The sequence below is a fragment of the Zerene cesonia genome, chromosome 7 (genome assembly GCF_012273895.1).
Source record: "Zerene cesonia ecotype Mississippi chromosome 7, Zerene_cesonia_1.1, whole genome shotgun sequence".
NCBI classification, from domain to species: domain Eukaryota; kingdom Metazoa; phylum Arthropoda; class Insecta; order Lepidoptera; family Pieridae; genus Zerene; species Zerene cesonia.
The window spans coordinates 6901297-6922244 of NC_052108.1; the positions used below are offsets into that span (position 1 = coordinate 6901297).

The 20948-nt window shown below is 32.3% G+C and overlaps 1 protein-coding gene across 1 annotated transcript in view; it reads right to left on the reverse strand.

Annotated features, from left to right (window-relative positions):
* LOC119840793 (protein N-terminal asparagine amidohydrolase) overlaps window positions 1-19109 on the reverse strand; it is a 66100-nt gene extending 46991 nt beyond the window's left edge. The window contains exons 1-2 of the mRNA XM_038367540.1: window positions 19028-19109; window positions 4488-4517 (exon numbers count right to left, since the gene is read on the reverse strand). The gene's annotated coding sequence lies outside the window, so the exon portion shown is untranslated. The remainder of the gene's footprint in view (window positions 1-4487; window positions 4518-19027) is intronic.
* Window positions 19110-20948: the final 1839 nt, after the last annotated feature.

Genomic DNA, 20948 nt, shown 5'->3' on the forward strand with positions numbered 1-20948 from the left:
ATTAATAATTATAACCGAACCCATAACTTCGTAAGCTTAAGACGCGATAATAATTTAAAAGGTGTTAACGTTCAATTCGATGGCGCTGTATAATTAATTTGTTAAACGAGATTTGTTGGCGCCAAGGTGAAGTTATAAATTAGTTGCGAGTTTCCTTAAAAGGATGGCGTTGGATGTACTTAATTATCCATTACGGTGTTCTCTAATGAATTACCTGCGACTTTGGTGGTTAATATTTATTAATATTCTTTGAGTTGCTATTAATAACTTGTAACGGTCGTGCGAACCACACGGTTTTACGAATACGTAAGATATCTGGTGCAAATATCACGTGTTCGTTAAGTAAATATTATGAGAACCTAATGTTATCGCATATCTTCTGTTTTATCGTTTTACTCAGAAAATAAATGATGACTTTTTTATCGCAGAAACAAATCATATCTTCTGACTAATATTGTAAATGCAAAAGTGTGTAAGGATGTGTGTGCGTTTGTTGCTCTTTCACGCAAAAACTACTGAACCAATCGCAATGAAATTTGGTACGTAGATAGCTGGACAACTGGAATAACATATGGGCAACTTTTTATCCCGATATTCCTACGGGATACGGACTTACGCGGGTGAAATCGCGGGACGCAGCTAGTATATCATAATATAATCAGACAAATTGGAAAAGGAAACTAATACGATAAGTAACACCAAACATTTTGTATTTTGTTAATTGGACATAACAAATTTTATAAATTACATACATTAAAGCTTTACAGCACCGTAACACAAACAAATCAGTCATTGAATTTCTCAATTTTCATAGAGAAATAATCATTGTTATCTTAACTTATATGTATTATAGATATGATAATTCAGTCTGTCTGTCTATCTTCTTCACGCCTAAAGAACTGAAACAATTAGAAATAAATTTGGTATATTTATTAGTATTGGAGTTAGTTTGCGACCCGAGAGGACATCGAATTATTTTTTAATCCCGGAAATCCCATGGGAACGGGAACAAACCCAGCCGGGGGAAGCCCCGGGATTGTCTATCATTCTTTCAACTACGCGACCGAAGCCAAGTGCTCAGAGCTACATAAATACAACTCATTCACCTAGTCAAGTCTACACATAGATTTCTTATGATACATGTCACTCACATTGTATTCTGTAAATATCAGTTTCACAAAAAATCCCAAAATAATATACCATAGAATGGTATACGTCCTCTTTGCCCTCCCTTGTAATACAAGAGCTTGACGAATTTCATTCATTTATATTGGTCAGTAGAGCCCCTATAGACCGGACAACGGTAAATTAATGTTTGATTATAAGAAACAAACAAGTCACCTACATTTTATTTTTATTTTTTTTTAATTTGAATAAGTTCCTTATCCAGGCCACTTATGCCATAAACTCATTATGTTGTATAATGTAATCGTTTTAAAATATTACATCTATGGAAACTATTAATATTAACCATATAATTATAATCTCATTTAGTTGAATAATAAATAATGTTACTTGTTTATTTCAATAAGCTAACTGCGATCATGTTTTATTCAATTACCACTGATAATTGGAAGTCATGTTTATTAAATCATATTTAAATGTGTGCACATTGAGAGATGGTTTTTATAATCGTATTCTAAATATAATTTGATAAATCTTTAAAAATTAACAGCCATTTGACAAATGAATCAAATTATAATTAAAATAAAAAATAGAGTTTGTCCTAATCTCTAGTTCTATTTTCTTTACAATGTAATCTCTTTATCTCACGGATCAAGAGATTACATTGGAACATAATACATCGGTAGGTATTGAGCTTAATATTTATTTAATTGATACTTTGTTACCTAGTCCTTTTTCATTAGCATAATATCGTAAAGAACTTACGTCGATCACGAAATTAATATCTACAAAAGTCATTAACATCTACAAAAAATTTGCTAAATCAAATACTTTAATAATCACATCAATAAGAATGGTTTTAAAAATTTATCTTCAGCAATTATAATATGGTCAATGGGAATCGGTAAGCTTCCCGAAAAGCATCCTGTGATCCTTTTATTTTACTAAATTTCCACCTATTAAAAATGTACCTATGTCATCTTGGGATTTTTATATTAATTATCTACGTATTTAATTCATTGTGTATGTTTACCAAAGAAACTAGAAAACACTATAAATCACGATAGCAATTATATTCAGAACATAAACTACGTTAAACGTATTTTCTTCATACTTATATTAAATCTAATATTACAGATGAATATCACTAGATAGGAGATAGCGGGGGTGTGTCGGCCGGGCGGAGCTGTATCCGACACAGTTCAGAACGTATAAACAATATTCATTACACGCTTTTTATTAGCTTCACCTGTATGTTTGTTTGTTTGTATGTTTGTTTGTTTGTAACTGACTTCTTTGGGCGCGATTTTGACCCACTTTAAACGGCCAGATTTCGTTCAAACTTTGTAGATTTATTGAGGACCGATGACAATACACTAATTTGATAAAATTATTCCAGTTTTCAATTTGCAAAATATGATTTTTGTTAAAGCGTGTTTTATAGTTTTTTTAAACTATTATATTTTATTTTCTATTATCCATTCGATTGCATGATAACGTATCAGTTACTTGGCAATTAATAATATTTTTAATTATCGAAAGCTTTTTATATCAGATTGCCAGTATGCGCAAGCGTTTATATGATACAAAATTACTTCTATGTAGATTTCAAGTAATTCAAGTAATACAAAGGTTAGAATAGTTTTAAGATAAGATCGGGTCAGTATTCAGGAAATACATAATAACAAATTGCCACATGAGAAAAAATATAACGTATTTACTTTCACGGTAGAGCATTACACCATCACAACAGCCGTACGTTCTACCAGTAACTATTTACAACATCAATTCGTAAATTGTGTTTATCATTGTATCAACCAAAAAACCAACGGTTACAGTTCATTATTTACAGAACCCTAGTCAGAAAGTAGCAAACCGAATAGAGATATTCGCCACGATTTGATAGAGTTACCACGGTCGCCTCCATAATTCATAACCTTTAAGGTAAACAATGACACAAACACGGAAACTGCAAAGTCGAGCCTCTCTAACACACGAAGAATCAACAAGCCGAGATCCGGAATGAGGCCCACAAATGTCACGACTAGCGAACCTCTCAATTTCTAAAACAAAACTGCATCGCCGCGATTATACCGACGGCTACCGTTACGTGCATCGTGGGTAACCATGGAAACTATACCCCATTCGTTTTTTTATTTACATAACGTAAAAGTGCAAAAGTTGATGCCCTCGCGGTTAGATATCCGTAATCATCCACGTTGGTACGTGAAGCTATTAATTTTTACATAGGTACAAATTAAGTATTCGTAAACACACATTCCTTATCATAATATTATATATATTTCATAGCCTTAACATAACATTATATCTTATTATAAGTTAAATAGCTTTTATTTTACTTTTACTATGTCCTCGCCGTTTTGATATGGTTGAAGAACAGTCATAGAAATTAGATATATGAATTTGCCCTCGTTACGTTTTCTTATTTTTTTTTTATTTTTATGGTCCATCTTTGAATTTGTGTCCCTCTTAAATTACCGTATCTAGAACTCTGCACAAGTAAAATTTAGCCTTTTATTCAGCAAGCTATAATTTCTGAAACTTTTCATGTTATTTTCAATTTTAATCTTTTTAGTGTGGTTAATAACATAAAACATTTAGTCAAATAATAATTCCTTTTAAATATTTTAAAATTTATACCAACATTTTATATCTCTATAATGTTTATACTTGCTATAAAGTACATCAAAATTCAAAGATGAAAATGCTAAAGGTGCAAAATAGCAGGAATACCGGCCGTCCGCTACAAAATTCCCAGTACCTACAACAAAAAAATCGGCGCTGCATGCGCGCGCGCATTATGCAGGCGTGCCGCACGATCTGTTCAATACGGTAGTGCTTGTTCGGCATCTAGTGAGACATCTACTTGTCATACGATCATGTCAAGTGTGGCTGACTCATGGGTGTGTGGGCGGCTGTGATCGTTCCAAATTCAAATTTAAATTCTTACTTCTTTATTAGCTCGAAGCATGTGTTGAGATTCTGCTATGTTCCACTATTGTCCTTGTTTATTACATAAACAGTTGTTTTTATAGGAAAGTTTGTGGGTACCTTTTCTTTTCATATTTGTGAAATGTTTTGATTATGATTTGATGATTACATGATACAAATATCTATTGCAAATTGGATTTGTAAGATGAAGTGAAGTTGTAAGATCGCATGTAAAAATTAATTATTTATTTTTAATGAGATGGTTTATGGAACCGATTTACTTTAATACCGCGTACTAAATATTCCTTTAATACGTAAACATTTTGTCATATAATATGAAAAAATTATAAATAAAAATCAATATATCAATGAAATATCTAATTTTTATAAACTGTTTAAGTGTAACTCACCGTTTACACATATTGATAGAAATCTGTAACCTGAAACAAATGATAAAATGTTTATTAATAAAACCGCAAAATTACAATAAGTACATTATAAACATCCTAATTCCCATGACGATGGTCGCTTATTTTGAAAAAAGAATTTCTATTTTTTTTTTTTTTTTCTCTAAAAAATATAAAAAAATTACTGTCCACATATTAAGGAAATATATCTTGATTTAATAATTTATTTAAATGGAAACCAAATGAACAACGGTTGTTCCTTTTCATAGCGCGCCTGTATTCCTAAAATGGAACAAATAAATTCATTCACGTTCTACCCAACAATCAATGTAATAATATAACACTTAGATCTTGCAAAGCATTTGCTGGTACACCGCTATAACTTTAATTAGCAGCTAAAACTATTATCCGTCTACATATTGCTGTAGTATTGCGCTAGCGAAGAAACCATAAAGATCTCACGATATAGAGAGGTATCTAATATCACACACTTCCTTAACATAAAAGGAATAATATTTGTGTCCATCGTAAAGCATTTTATAAGCGAACACACAAGAAACAGTGTAATGTTTAAGAGGCAACTTCTATCTTCCTACAATTTATGTCCTTGTAGAAAATATATTTTAGCAAGAGCGCGAGTCGCCATCTTGGGGTATCGTTTTACCTGTTAGATACTGTGAAATGTGTTTATCATATTATTAGAAACAATATTTTGTTAGCTAACAAATGATAATAGCGCCTTTATAAGAATTAACAATTTATAACATTAATAAATAGCACTAAGCACATTCTTCCTTGAAGATAGGTCAGAGTATTATTAAAGAAACTTCTTCCGTTTTAATATTTTATTTTCAGTGACATACACTGCCCTTTTTATTATACAAATAGTCATGACACAGTCGTGGAAATTGCACCTATTTATAGGTTTTAACGCGGTATCAAACAAACAGATGTTATTACGGAATTTCGATTGTTCATAAAAGCGACATTCCTGCATATTATGCCAAAGCAATCAAATGCTCAATAAACTATTATAGACTGAAAGGCCACATGCAATCAATGTTATATTGCCTAATAAAAATAATATCGGATCATTGCGTGTTGTTCATTTATGTTCTGAAATTCTTATTGGACGAAGTTATACCTACGCAATAAGTAGGAATTCGCTCGTATTACCGCATTTATAACCGTTGTGTTTAATATTAAAGTTACAATAGAACCTATATTTTTGGGTAGATAAGTAGTTGCAGACACTTAGACTTGAGTTATTCCGCTAAAGCAGTTTAGTCTTATATATTAACTAGCTTTTGCCCGTGGTTTCGTACGCGCAACGCGTAAAATTCGGAGTAGTTTAATAGATGTTATTATACATTTAAATCTTCCTCTTCACTCTATCTATTAAAAGAAAACCCCATCAAAATCCGTTTCGAAGTTTTAAAGATTTAAGCATACATAGGGACATGGGGACAGAGCAAGTGACTTTTTTTGTATAGTAGTGATACGCAGTTAATTCTTATAATTCTATCAATGCCGTCATTTCCTACGATTTTAAAAATCAAACCTCCTACTAAAATATTATTCATTAAACTTCTATTACCTAACTATCAAGTATCAATACCCCGTTTATAATTTTCAATTTGTTTTTTTAATTCCTCCAATGCCACCGTTATTCTAACTCATGCGAGTTTATATTACCCAGCTACCGCGAGGGTCTCACGACTCAATCCAATAAATACGGCTCGTATTAGCGCAGATATCTCGTAATAAGATACCCAACTGCGAATATACGAGCACGCCGCTGCGTGATAGGAGGAAAATATTACGCGTCGGTGTAAATGAAGCCATATAAATATTGCTCTCGTGAAATGTTTTTAGAACATCTGAATAATGTTTGCGTTTCATTTGTTCTCTATTACATATTTTTGTTACTGACTGTAGCTACATTTTAAATGCTAAACGAAGTCTTTTATTGAGAACTAGCTGCGCCCCGCGGTTTCACCCGCGTAAGTCCGTATCCCGTAGGAATATCGGGATAAGAAGTTCTCTATATGTTATTCCAGTTGTCCAGCTATCTACGTACCAAATTTAATTGCAATCGGTTCAGTAGTTTTTGCGTGAAAGAGCAACAAACACACACACACATCCTTACAAACTTTCGCATTTATAATATTAGTAGGATACCAGAGAATAACATTACCAAGGGGGTGTGTAAATCATCATAATTTTTTTCAATCTGACATTGAAGCAATTTATGAGTCCTCATACTGCTTAACGACATATCATAACTCCATTATCATGACATTGAAAGTCCGACACCAAGAACAACACACAACGCAAGTCGCTAACTACGAAGCGCCGCGAGACAGACCGACGGTAAATCAGTGCTATCATGACGCAGGCCATCATATTCCTATGAGTATTAGGAGCTGGAGGCGCCGTCACGCAAGCGGTACCGTTGCCACCGGAGGCTGTGGAGCGAACAATTTGCGAAACGATACAATAGTCCACTACGTGGAACGGTAGTGCGCCTCTACGCCATCGGTAGTTTCAATCGCAGATCCAGTTATCCCAACTTATGGGTTTTCCCCCCAAATTTAGGGGGTAAATTAGTGGAATGGGATTTTTTTAGGGGTTTTATATGTTTAGGGGTATTTTTAGGGTTTTTCTGAATATATAATATTCTAAATATAATAGAACTATCCAATGCAATAATTTTTTTTTATAAATTTATTCGTAATGGTGGATCTTGCACAACATTCACTCCATCTTCTAAAATGTTAAGTTTATTCAATGTTAACATGTATGATTTTAAAAATTCTGACTCTTCAGAGGAAACTGACATAATTTTTTATGTATTAGTTAATTTATAAATAAAAAGCATTAACAAATATTACTGAATATTACTTATTATATTATTTTGATTGAATATTATTTTTTAGGGGGATTTTCAAATAATTGACTCAGTTTTAGGGGGTTTTGACTTAGAGTTAGGGGTAAATATTTCTGAGAGTTGGTAACACTGCGCAGATCGTCGTTATATCAGCTCACTAATTTAAAACTACTACGAGTTATTTTCGTACTAGCTGCGCCCCGTGGTTTCAACCGCGTAAGTCCGTATCCCGTAGGATAATCGGGATAAAAAGTTGCCAATATGTTATTCCAGTTGTCCAGCTGTCTACGTACCAAATTTCATTGCAATCGGTTCAGTAGTTTTTGCGTGAATAAGTAACAAACACACACACATCCTTACAACGTCTTGCATTTATAATATTAGTAGGATAGGATAGGATACATATAATCCTTCATATTGAATCACCTTCTATTATAAATACTATATAGTGATAAATTTCATTATTAATTACCTTCAAGAACAGTTTTACAAAAATTATTTCAATATTTCAATCTCAATTCTTTTGTGTGTAAATCTTAAAAAATTTAAAAAGTAAACAACTACTAATCAATCATACAGTCAATTTATACTTTACACGTAAATAACTTAACAACAGGAAACAGAAAGTAGGTACTCATTAATTTCACAAACGTATAAATATTAACGAGATGCAAAGCTTTCGAAGAATTATGCAAAGTGCAACAACTCTATATTTTAAGCCAACAAGCAATGCAGGAAGCAATAGGTGTTTCTCTCCCAATTCCATGTGCTTGTGCGGTAGGTATATCGTCGTATGTCAATAATAATTATAATTATTATTATTATTATTTAAAGAATATTTATGTTTTTTATTCTTTTAAACTATATTTTATCACTTATCCATGCCAATTCCTCAAATATTAACATTGTTATCTATGGAAAATCACGTCGCTTAGTTATCCTAACGCTTAAAGGCGAGACGATGAAAACTTTCACGTTTTTTTTTCATTAGAATTATAATTCATGCAGTAGTAATCTAGACTAATAATATGAAACTAAACAGTACGTTCGTTGTTTGAGCGCGCTAATCTCGGGAACAACTGAAACGATTTAAAAAATTCTTCCACTGTTGGATATGTATATGACTCCTATATGAATACCACGAGGGTACCTGGTGATAGTAAAAGATTCTATTAGAAAACAGTTGCAGACATTTTGTAATGACTATCGTTTTCTTGCGTCATTCAAATAAAAGTGGAACTGAAATTCTCTAATACTGCTGTACACGCCCCAGATGTAACAAAGCATTCGCCCACGAAGCAGCCATCATAAAAAACCTTTGACGCGTAATGATCGCAACCCGAACAGTTTTGTTTATAGGCCAAGCGGGACTCACGATGCAATTTCCTTGGACATTTACGTTTTCCCTGGGCGATAAGTAAGTGGCCGACAGTTGCCGGTGAAATGGTGCGTCGCGTAAACGCTTCGGGGGCCTTTGATCTCGCGCAATGAAGTTGCCCTTAGACGTGTCGACTTAGACGACTACTCGGATACTCGTGCCGCAATTTATTACTCCAGTACATTGTATATTTAATTTATTTTATATCTTACGTACGTATTATACGGAAATTGTGTTTTTACGAGGCGATCGACGAGTTTACGTGTTAGTTATCGATAAGCGCCCTCCTAATAAGTATCCTATACAGGCTATGACTGCTCCCTTTACACATTTGAGATTCCTTTAGATACGAGTGAAGATCAAATAAAAAAAACATCACTAGTATCTGAATTTATTACCAGCCTATTCCAATGAAACATAAAGCGAAAGATTTATAAATATTAATCACCATTTCCTTTTGAATGCCACAATTGAATTAAAATTAATAATAGATGAGTTAAGTGATTGAAAATACTTATTATCCTAAATAATAACTAATTGAGAACATATGAAATGAATGAAATTAAATTAAATTCTTTATTGCTTATAAAAAAGAAAGAAAAACTGAACAACATTAAATATGCAAAAGGCGGCCTTATCGCTAGGTAGCGATCTCTACAAGGCAACCCTTAAAGTAAAAGGAAAAAAAAAGAATATATAAAATAGAAGATGAGCAAAAAAACAACAATTTAAAAACCATTCACATAAAAATGATACACGAACATGAAACGATAACAAATTGCATAACGCATGCTAACAAAATCATAATCTATGCAAGCGGCATTCATCAAACGAATCCCATGACATTTAATTACGTGAAATAAATTCGACGCAGTTACGATTGCATACAGATTACCATTCAATTTGTAGTTAAACTTGCCGCATACCAAAGTTATAATAAACATTAAACAATTTACTATAATTTCATGTTTAACATGTTTTTGTGTTGTATACTCAATTTATTTAGGAAGGCTAAAGGCTACAACATTATGTTCGAAGTGGGTGTTACCGCATGGCACAGCTTTTTAAAATATATCAGGTATACTACAATTCATTCCGTCTATTAACAACCAAAATAACTAAACTGATTAAAATTGTAAAAAATTTGAATATGGAATATACTGATTATAATGATTAAGCAGGTGATCGCCATTAATGTTAACCAAAACTCAAAATACAAAGACCATTTTGAAAGCAAGTTTACGACATATTTCCTTCCTAAACAACATCAAGTCAATATAAGGATATTGAATCGATTTACATAATTAACATTCACAATGAAAACCTCGAAATTCTCTTTGTATGGTAATAACAAAATTATCATGCAGGTGTTTTTGTCCTTCACGGCGAAAGTAAGCGTGGAATCAAACAAAACATTATGTAATGTGTCTTTGTATACAATAAACAAATGATAATTTGTTTACTTAAGTACAAAAACTTTTAAAATAAATAAATGTGGAAGCATGTAACGCGGTAGTGGTAAATGTACTTGTAGAACTTAATTATCTCTTTCAAATTGAAATATTTGTCTGCACCATTAACGGTCGGAAGAATCTTAATCGAAATTCCACGAATTCTAAAACCCTACACACCATTATTTTGTAACGGCGGAAGCGGATCACTATCATTCGGTTATTCAGTTTAAATAACGATGCATTAATCGATAGAAAAACGGAAATTGGAATCTCTTTAAAATCGAAGGACTATTCAATACATATACAAGCGATAACCAATAACGCAATTCAAGCATAACAACGATAACAACAATAAAATTTACATCTATCACTAGGAAACCAGGTATCATAACATAAAGACGATATCAGCTCACCGCTAACAGCGCACAACGCGGACGAACATCGACACCCATAATCAAATGGCAAAGTCTACAAAACATATTAATAACAGACACCAGTATCAGACATCTAAACAATCCCACAATACAAACTCAGGCCCGTATTACAGAAGAAATTCGCTGCGAGCAAGTTTATGCGAACATTGGCGGTACTATAATTACATTCTATCTACGCGGTGCTGGTTTATTGAAAGGCTGGCTTGGAGGCGGAGGGTATTAAGATGATGGTTTTGTAATTTGATGGATGAGGAACACAAGCTAACAGCGTGTAGTGCCGATCACCTAAATCTTGTACGTATTAGGGCAAAAATTCGGAAAAACGAGGAATTTAAAATTGAGCTCTGGTACTTTCAATATATTGTTCGCTCATTTTTGACACAGGACGAAAATGCCTTTAACACAATAAATATTCGTTTCTAGAGAAGAATTTCTTAAAATCGATTAAGTAGTTTTGGAGTTTATTAGGTACATACAAATAACAATTTTATCCTATTTCCTATATTATTTTACTACATTGATATGATATTTATATAATACTAGCTGACCCGGCAAGCTCTGTTCTGCCTTACTCTTATCATTTAGGGGTACGAAAAATAGATGTTGGCCGATTCTCAGACCTACCCGATAAGCACACAAAATTTCATAAAAATCAGTCCAGCCGTTTCGTAGGCTAACGGTTGGTAACATTGAGACAAGTGAATTTTATTATTATTATACATATAGAGAAGATAATTTAACTAATTGAAGTAAATCTTTACAATTATAATTACATAAATAAACGATAACTTTACAAACGAAATATGGAAGCCCTTATCAAGAATAAGAAACAATCTAAAAACACCAATTATAGTTGATAAAACAACGCCTAAGAATTATTCTTAGAGCTTCACTTCTAGACACATGATAAACGGGTTTTAAACAAACACACCCAGTGCATCGGATAAATTTCAAAACAATGCAAACTCTCGACTTCGGTACATGATAGGCATATTGTGTAGACTTGTCTACCTATCTACCTGAAACAGCGTGAGAACAGGTCAAGTTGACAATATTTGCATATGATTCAGCTTATAATACAGCAAAATTTAATGTGTCAAAAAGTCAGTTTATGTGGGCAAAATCTTAGATTCAAATGATAATAAACACCGAGAAAACTTATAATCCTCCTATATTATATACTCCTACTAATATTATAAATACGAAAGTTTGTAAGGATGTGTGTGTGTTTGTTACTCTTTCACGCAAACACTACTGAACCGATTGCAATGAAATTTGGTACGTAGACAGCTGGACAACTGGAATAATATATGGGCAACTTTTTATTCCGATATTCCTAAGACATGAGGACGCGAGAGAAATCGCGGGGCGAAGCTAATAAAATTGTACATTTGCTTCTCATGGGTACTATAACGTTATTATATTGAGATTACATTATAAAGAAAATCACGATTTAGTACTGTTAAGTGTTAACCCTTATCATTTTCTAAAGATACCTCATGTAATAGAGATAAAGCTACATAAACAACAAAAGTTATAATTAGTGACGAGCTTCACTGGACCTTTCTTTCTGTGCCATAATTTTTTTTTTTAATCATTACAGTCAATAACAATGATGTTAAAAGTGTGTACCTACAATGTATTACATATACGTACTATCTCGAATTAACATCCATAGAAAATATCAATGCAGCAAAATGCATGACGCTACAATGCCCACATTTCTACCAACCATTGCCTACACAACATTCACATACCCAAAATCGGGGTCACATAATGAAATTCAAAACGCAGATGCATCCGATAATAGCGACATCAGAAATTCAGAAATGGGAAATCGTAGACCGTTGCGAGCATCGTAAGATAAATCAGCAATGACGTTGTGTCGCGATTAAAATCCGTGTCGTTGAGGACACTACAAGCGACTCGTGAGAACACGAGGGGAAACGGTTAGCAAGCATTCCTCGCCCAGTTCGAGCTTTGCCCCTCAACGATCGGAATTGTAAATTTTACGATCGTGTTGTTACTCGTCTCTAAGCAGTGTTCATGTCGTATGGAGATGAATTAGACTGTCACAGAGCGATTTTTGAAATCGCCCAAAACAAACGAAGATCTTCAACAGAGAAAAGAAACAGAAGCAGGTTGTCAGTTATCACCACCACCCCTCAAGCAACTTATTTCCAAAAGATGACGTAGTTCTTAATAAATAAATATGCATTTTATTAATTTTCATCGATATATTTGACAGTATGTATGCAAATATTTCGATCGATCGATCGCATAAAAACCTGAAAATCAATACAAACATAAAATGTAACCCTATTAACTTTTACAAATAAAGGCGAAAGATGTCATCAGTACGTCCATTCCTACAAATGGCACAAAATGCAAAATCATTTGCACATTCAATTCAAATATAGAACACGTGATAAAGTTTAATAAACGTCCTTTTTACAAAGTACCAGTGTCACACGGTAACTTAGTGCATGCGCGCGCGCAGCAATAGAATCTCGCCAGCGATATTTAATGCTTGACCAGAAAAGGCGCAAAGACATGTCCATCGACACTTAAGCTCTTGTCCATTCCAATTTATTTGGATAAGCACAAACGTGCATTTAAGAACATTCGTATCTATTTATGGTCTACTATCCATTTCCACCCGAGGCTTCGTCCGCGTAGTCAATAGAAAATTTCATGGGAATGACATGTTTCACCGTGGTAAAAAATAGCATCTGTCACAAAAAAATAACACAAAATCACTCCGTTGCGACGTAAACAACGCCAAACAAACACAATTTCGAATTTATAATATTAGTTAGGATATAAGCGAACAGATTTTCCCGTTCTATGAACTCTGAAGGCTCACCTTTATATGGAGTCAACCCATAACCAATATTATGTCATACACAATCATATTAACATTTAAATGATCTCGAACTCCGTTTGAAATAATATCAATACTGTTTACTCATTTCCCATAATTCAATGATTAAGAAGCAAATCCAATTATGTTTTAAACTTTTATACCACACTATTACGAGAATTTTATTGACATCCCAATCAAAGGCCGATGTAAAATTACAAAGCCGTATGTCATTAAGGCTGGTCTTTTAATATTAATTTTATGCGGCCGTTCTCTCAAACGACCCTTTAATTATGTCTCATTAGCAATATCCCGTAAGAATCTGAAACTAGATTCCAACGACTTAGAACTTACTTCGTTTCTCAGGCTCACCAATGGGGGTTCAATTTAATCGTTGTAACGTTAATTAAACTTTACCATTGATGTAAGTTTAAACTTATTAAAATCTTGTGAGTTCTCTTCTAGGATAATCTTTAGTATTTCCCACGCTGTATGTAAAAACGTAGTTTTTATGTAAGTCTACAATAGCCTATTTATTATAATTGTGTTACATATTTTGTATAAGTTTGTTTTCAAACGAGTTAAAACAAGGAGGACGATTATCTAGTTTTGTTACCTCATAACTTTTTGATGAGAGAAAAGCTTTATAATAATAAAAGCTGTTCCCTGCCATTCATCACATTTATATTTTGTCTAGTATTAGGCTTAGGTTTTTGTAAAAAAACAATTCTTTTTATATTTAGACAAGCATTAACCACTTCAAAACTATGCCTTGGTATTCCTTTAATATATGTTTAATACAAGAGGATAGTATCAAGTAAATACCAATTACAAGTATTAAACTTGGAAAAATAATTATATGTTCAAATGCATCCAGTTCAATAAGCCTACACCATTAATATAGTAACTGCTACGTTTCATTAATGTAGAATGGATCATACAACAAACTCAAGGATACTGATAGTCAATAATTAATATCTACAATGAGAACCTAAAACAATGTATGTGAAGCTTATTCAAGCCCCATTATGTTCGTATATTACCAACATCGGCGAGTAAAGCCGTGGAAGGAATGTACTGCAGTCTGTATCCTCATTATACCCCATTGTGCCGTAGGTAGCCTAGGCTAAGCTTAGGATTGAAGATGAGTTTCAGCGATACCTTAATTGACGAGAGGCAGTGTTCCCGAAACCTAAGAGCTCTGCATAATAATGGTGTATAATCCCTTATCGAACGGTGTTGTTAAAGCGAAGTTTGTTGACAATTTCGGAATGAAATAGTCTGTTCTTTTTTTATTACACAGTAGTGATACTTAACAGGTTGTAATATTTTCTCAAATTATTTCCCTTACAATGTCCAAACATTGTTTTATGTATCAATTTTCTTAAATTTTTCATCTCTAGCTTATTTGATTGTTTAATAACTACCTGCCAATTCTATTTCACATTCCATGTGAGCTTTGTTTTCGAAAATTTATTTCAATTTAAACAAAACGTCCATCTCGTATCGTATGTTTAAATAATAATTATCCATTTTCCGAGTATAACGCTGCTTATTAACTGTAGAAAATGTGTAACATATGCTCCATACAATTAAAGTTTAATATGAAATGGAATAATATTATTGACGACATTGTTGGAAAGCCTGTGAATCGTGATACAGATATTTGTGGTTGATACAGGCCGTATTAATTATATATCATACTTTATCATTACGCCCAATAAGAAATTAATATTAAAATGTATTATGATGCGATATCGTACAAGCTTACAAACCAATAAATTCCTTATTTGAATTATGCTCAGCTCTAAAAAGCATACCTACCAAATCAAGTCAAATACAAAACAGAACACACCCGTCGCCTTAACGTATGCAAACTGCACGTAATGGCGGCAAGCGCACAATACTTTAATTAAATCGTCGTCTAGTACCGAACGAGGCCCGCGGGCGTGCATCCAACTAACGGACATAATAGGGGACACGATGGATTGTCCGCTACTTTCCATATAAAACGGCCCTATCTGCCCCGAGGCGAGCTTTCGTCACGATAACGTATGAGTATAACACCGCACGTTTAAAGTGCAAATTGTATTATATACGAAACTAGCTGCGCCCCGCGGTTTCAACCGCGTAAGTTCATATCCCGTAGGAATATCGGGATAAAAAGTTATCATTCCTATATGTTATTCCAGTTGTCCAGCTGTCGTACCAAATTTCATTGCAATCGGTTCAGTAGTTTTTGTGTGAAAGAGCAACAAACACACACACATACATCCATCCTTACAAACTTTCGCATTTATGATATTAGTAGGAATTATAGGATAGGATAGGATTAATAGGATAATGCAAAACTTACGGGCTAGTATTTAAGATCCAAAAGCGTGAAAGCATATTATTTCGTAAATGAATCAACATTTTTTATGCACAACTCACTTTGACCAATTCACGTAAAATGCGGTTTTATTATTCATTTTAAGTCCACAACACTTTTTCAAGAATAGCTATGGACAACATATAGTATTAACAACAAAGGTTTATTTAGAGCAAATTTATTTAACCATTTGATCACAACAGCATCTCAAGACCTACAATTTTAATTAAACTACGTTCAAATTTTCAAACACGTTGTGGGCTTAAAATTTTATCCAACGCTCTATAATGTATAGACGCTCTAATATCAGAAGCCACTTCTCTTTCATTAAAATCACAAGTATCGAAAATATCATATTAATTTAAAAGCTGAATTCTCGCATATCACCAATCAAAGATTAACCTAGTTATACGCGATAGTCCAATTTAGTTAACATTCAAACTATTATCAGAACATTTAATTAAGTCAAACAGCACAAACGGAGTACAAACAAAGCTTTTCCGTTCTCTCCACACGTTTCATAATTAAAACTATTTATCAAAGGTATGCTAATTGGAACGGTGCTCCCGGTTAATGATTCCAATCAATTGTTCGGTTAATTTCTTTAACTGAAGAAGTAGAACTAGTAGCGAATTTGATGTTTGGCACGCGTATCTTACGACCAATCTTTAGCTTTTTGTATGTGATCACGAATTTTTAAATAATTATTAAAAATTGCATTTTTTCTGCCCACTACTTACCGACGTATACTACAATAACCATTTACTTAATTATACTACAAGGAAATTGCTATCCTTGATGAAAATATAATATAGTGCATATGCAGTAATTCGTCCGTTTCGTCAATCATAATTATTCTAGTTAAATAAATGAACATACTTCGAACAACGGCATTCTATCGTTAATGATCGTCTCAAGCGCATAATACCATTGTGAACGTAATGTACAGTCAATTACAATCATACAATCATGCGTCCATAACACATTGACAGTTCAAGACGATTGCTCTCATAATTGTGCTCTAATCTCCTGTAATGGAATTCAGAGGTGAAGTGTACAGTCGTGGCGAAAAGTGATAGGTTTACTATTTTTATTTTCGTGCTTGTATGTACACAGACGATTATACGTGTATACATATGAAAATTTGTAAGTAGGTATAGTTATTTTATATTATATTACATTGCTTTAGTGCAACACAGGACTCAATAAAAGAAGTAACTATGTCAGTCAACAGTCTTTCTTACATAGAATCATCATCATCATCATATATGTTGTCATTACTGGGACATAAGCCTCTTCTGTGCGTTACATTGAATATGTTTTCATTAATAGTATTTCTGTAGATATGCTAATTTAAATTTGAATTTCGTCTCAAAAGATTTCATGCGCTAAAAATTTTCTCTGTTGTTAAAATTATTCCCTGTTATGGTTTCTCTTAATGACTGTACAAGTATCAACATATGAATACGAAATGAGCAAACAATTTCATAAGTGATGCAAATGTCGCTCAAAATAATTGACTGAAAATTTAGAACAAGAATTCCATATATATAAATATAATTTCCTCAATTATATTTAAAAAAAAAGATATTGTAAATTAGTATTTAAATAGGTTAACGTCTATATTATAATTTTTCTTATACATTGTCTTATGTAATACAAAATTTTATTGTCATCCACATGGTTTTGGGCAGTGGTGATGTGGATAGTGAGCAAATAAGAGTAAATTGAAAAATCTATTTATTTGTATCAAACATCCAACTTTTTTATTGAAGATTGAGATCCTATCCACTAAGTCAGTATTCGCAAAACAACTTCGCAATGTTTTCTTGTTTATTTATGCTTTAAATAATTTATAGGTAAATATACAAAAATAAGCTCAAAAGATTTTATGAATTTTTAAAAGAATAGAAACTTGAAATTACTACTGCACAATTTTTATGAAAATGAACTGTGGCTTAAAGAAAAATGAGGCACAGTATGAAAGAAATTGTATGAATGAACTGGGACAGGAATTGGCTGACATTTCATAGGATCTTAGTATTTTCTTCTGTTTGATTTTACGCGAGTATTATACATTTTGAAATTAAAAACTTTTTAACGGATTTTAAACGTGATTTATTCATTACATTATTGACCCGACTTTTCAAATACTTTACAGCGAGCGTGGTCACGGGGAGACTGAGACAGTTATATATCTTGAAGGTCATACAAAAATTGTTGTTTGTGAAATACGTTCACCTATTTCTCTGCAGTTGGTATGTGGAGTATTTTTCTGGATGGATATTGAACAAGATAGATAGACTAGATCATAGGATCTTGTTCAAGTCCCAAGTAAGGACAGCATTTGGTTTGTAAACATGTGTGAAAAACTTTCTGGATTGTGAGGGTGAAGCCGCGGGTGATAAGCCTGTTTCTAATAAATCTACTTACATTATTATTCATCAAGTATTTATCACCTAGTTAGATCAGTAAGAACACCTTCAATGAAAAACATAATAATAGGTGTTGAAATAAAATTTTTGCATATTATATGGTATATATATTTAAATTATAATAAATAAAGCATATTAAATTTTATTAACCAATGTTAAAAATTTACCATTGTTAAATTTCCATAAATAATTCAAATATAACATGTTGGAAACAATGTTCCATTACAAAAGGTGAACAGAAAAGGCTGTTTTATACCTGACTTAAGAATATTTACTAGGATACTTTACCTCTATATTCATAAGTAGCTAAAATATTAAGTCTTTTTAATCTTAAATTTAATTTTTAGTTTTATAGCATTGAAATGCTTTATAAATGAGAAATTTTGAAAGAAGAGAAAAAAAAATTTTTCCTGCCTCGTGATCAAATTTTTTCTATTCTTTCAAAATTTCTCTTTTTAATCTTGTTGTTGCAAACCTTGTATTCTTAAATAGCTTATATAGCTTTGTTTATGATTCCTTTTATTATTTCTTAGAAGTACAAAATAATAAACCACATAAATTAATTATTAAGTGTTGTAAATGTTCAGTAGTTTCCTCAGAAGTTTTTAATTTATATATTCTATAGCAACATCGTGTTATTTTATAATTACCAATATTGTATTATAGTATAGGGAAATATTCAAAACAATTTAGTTAATACACATAACCTTTCACTTACCAAAGTCGGAAGCGTATAAAAATGTACAATGTAAGACAAACGGCTCTATTTTAAAGAACAACTACAGCAACACCAAATTAACAAGAAATTAAATTGTAAATAAATTATTACATCGAAATCAAAACTGAAAAACAAAAAATTTACAGTTGTCACTTGTCAATATCAACTGCGGAATCCGGATTGTCAAAATAGCAACCACAGAGTAAAAGTTTATAATAACCATAGTTTAATATAGTAATAACAACTTGTAACTGAGTGTTGTGTGGAACAGGGCTTATTTTTGCAAATTATTTTAAAATAATTTTAGGATAAATTTACGTGAAATTCATAGTTAGAATAAAGGAAATAAATTATCGTGCATAATAATTGATGCACTTTAACCAAATTCCATTGAGAATACCTATAAAATTGCGTTTGCTTTTTAAAGCAATTATCAGTTTTTTTTTCATCAATTCTACTAATTCACTGAATTTAATCATTTTTTTTTTTTAATTATTTAATAAAACTTCTATTTGTATCCATTAAACAATATTTGTATTTTATTTTATTAAATGATGCCCATCCCCTGCTGGATGTATTTCCGCATTACAAGAATTAATTAATTACCCATCGATGCTTTCTGCATATCCTGCATTTTGCGCGAATAGTGCAAAAGAGAAATTAAATTACCCTTACGTACCCGTACTCCTTTGGCTGATACGTTTGTAGTAATTTCGTTGATACGCGAGTGTAGAATGCTACGCAATAGCAAAACATGTCTACAAATTATGTTTTCTTTTATTCCCTAAAATGAAAATAGTGCGAGCCCTGCATTCACTTAAACTTAATATACACAGTTGTGATGATTTTCACTCAATGAAGACTATTTCAAAAAAATTAATAATTTCAGTAGAAAGTCATTTTCCGTAGAAATTACCTATCGGACCGATGATAATTATAATAGAAAATAATTTGTTAGTGAACATATAAATCAGTAAGCATTTTTTTTTTTTTTTGTTACCTATGCTCAAACATTGGATTTCATAGTACTAAGGGATATCATATATTATATCTATAAAATTTTAAAAATTGCTCCTTTGTTTCTAAATATAACAGTTATAAATTATTTATTTAACACCTCCTAAGTTCATCGGTTTACGCGTGAGCAAAGCACCGAAAAAGCCTGGGTTTGATTCCCGATGGGTACTCACAAAAAAGTCTCAGTCTAGCGGGACAAAGAAGCCTGAACATCTACTTGTCCATAAAGAAAATAGATGTTTACCATATGCCCCACTAGGGGCACACGATACTTTTTTGTTTTTTATTATTTTCATATTACCTCATCTATTTTATGGCAATATCGAAATTAGTTATATTTATAAGATGCAGTAGGCACACATTTCATGCGTGTGTAGATATATGTACATAATATATATAGTTATCGTTATAACGAACAAATACGATTGCAATAAAAATCGATCTGAGTGCTTTAATTACACTTTGGACTTTAGCCAGAATGAGGTCTAGAAACTCGCTTAATCTTGAAATAGATCATACAATTTTGTTCACTAATTTTAATAGCGCCCATTATTTTATTGTAAGTGTAGTATCCACACAATATGTTTGAGAATAAAAAAATATGTACATATTAAACTTTAACTATTTATTATGGACATTTTTAGATATGTGCATTTTGATCTCAAATTATTAATCATGTTGTCATACATACACAAGTGGTGTCTGCAAATACAAACAAAAATGTACTTCTACGCATATTATAAATAGTATTGTCATATTTTTAGAATGGGGTATAGTGGCAAACTAAAATTTTATTGTTTCTTCCTATAAAGTCTCTATCGACTATCATTAAAATCGGTGTACCTATTAGGTACTGCGTACACGCAAGAAGGCCAAAAATTTCTATGCTGTAGACGATCCTGTT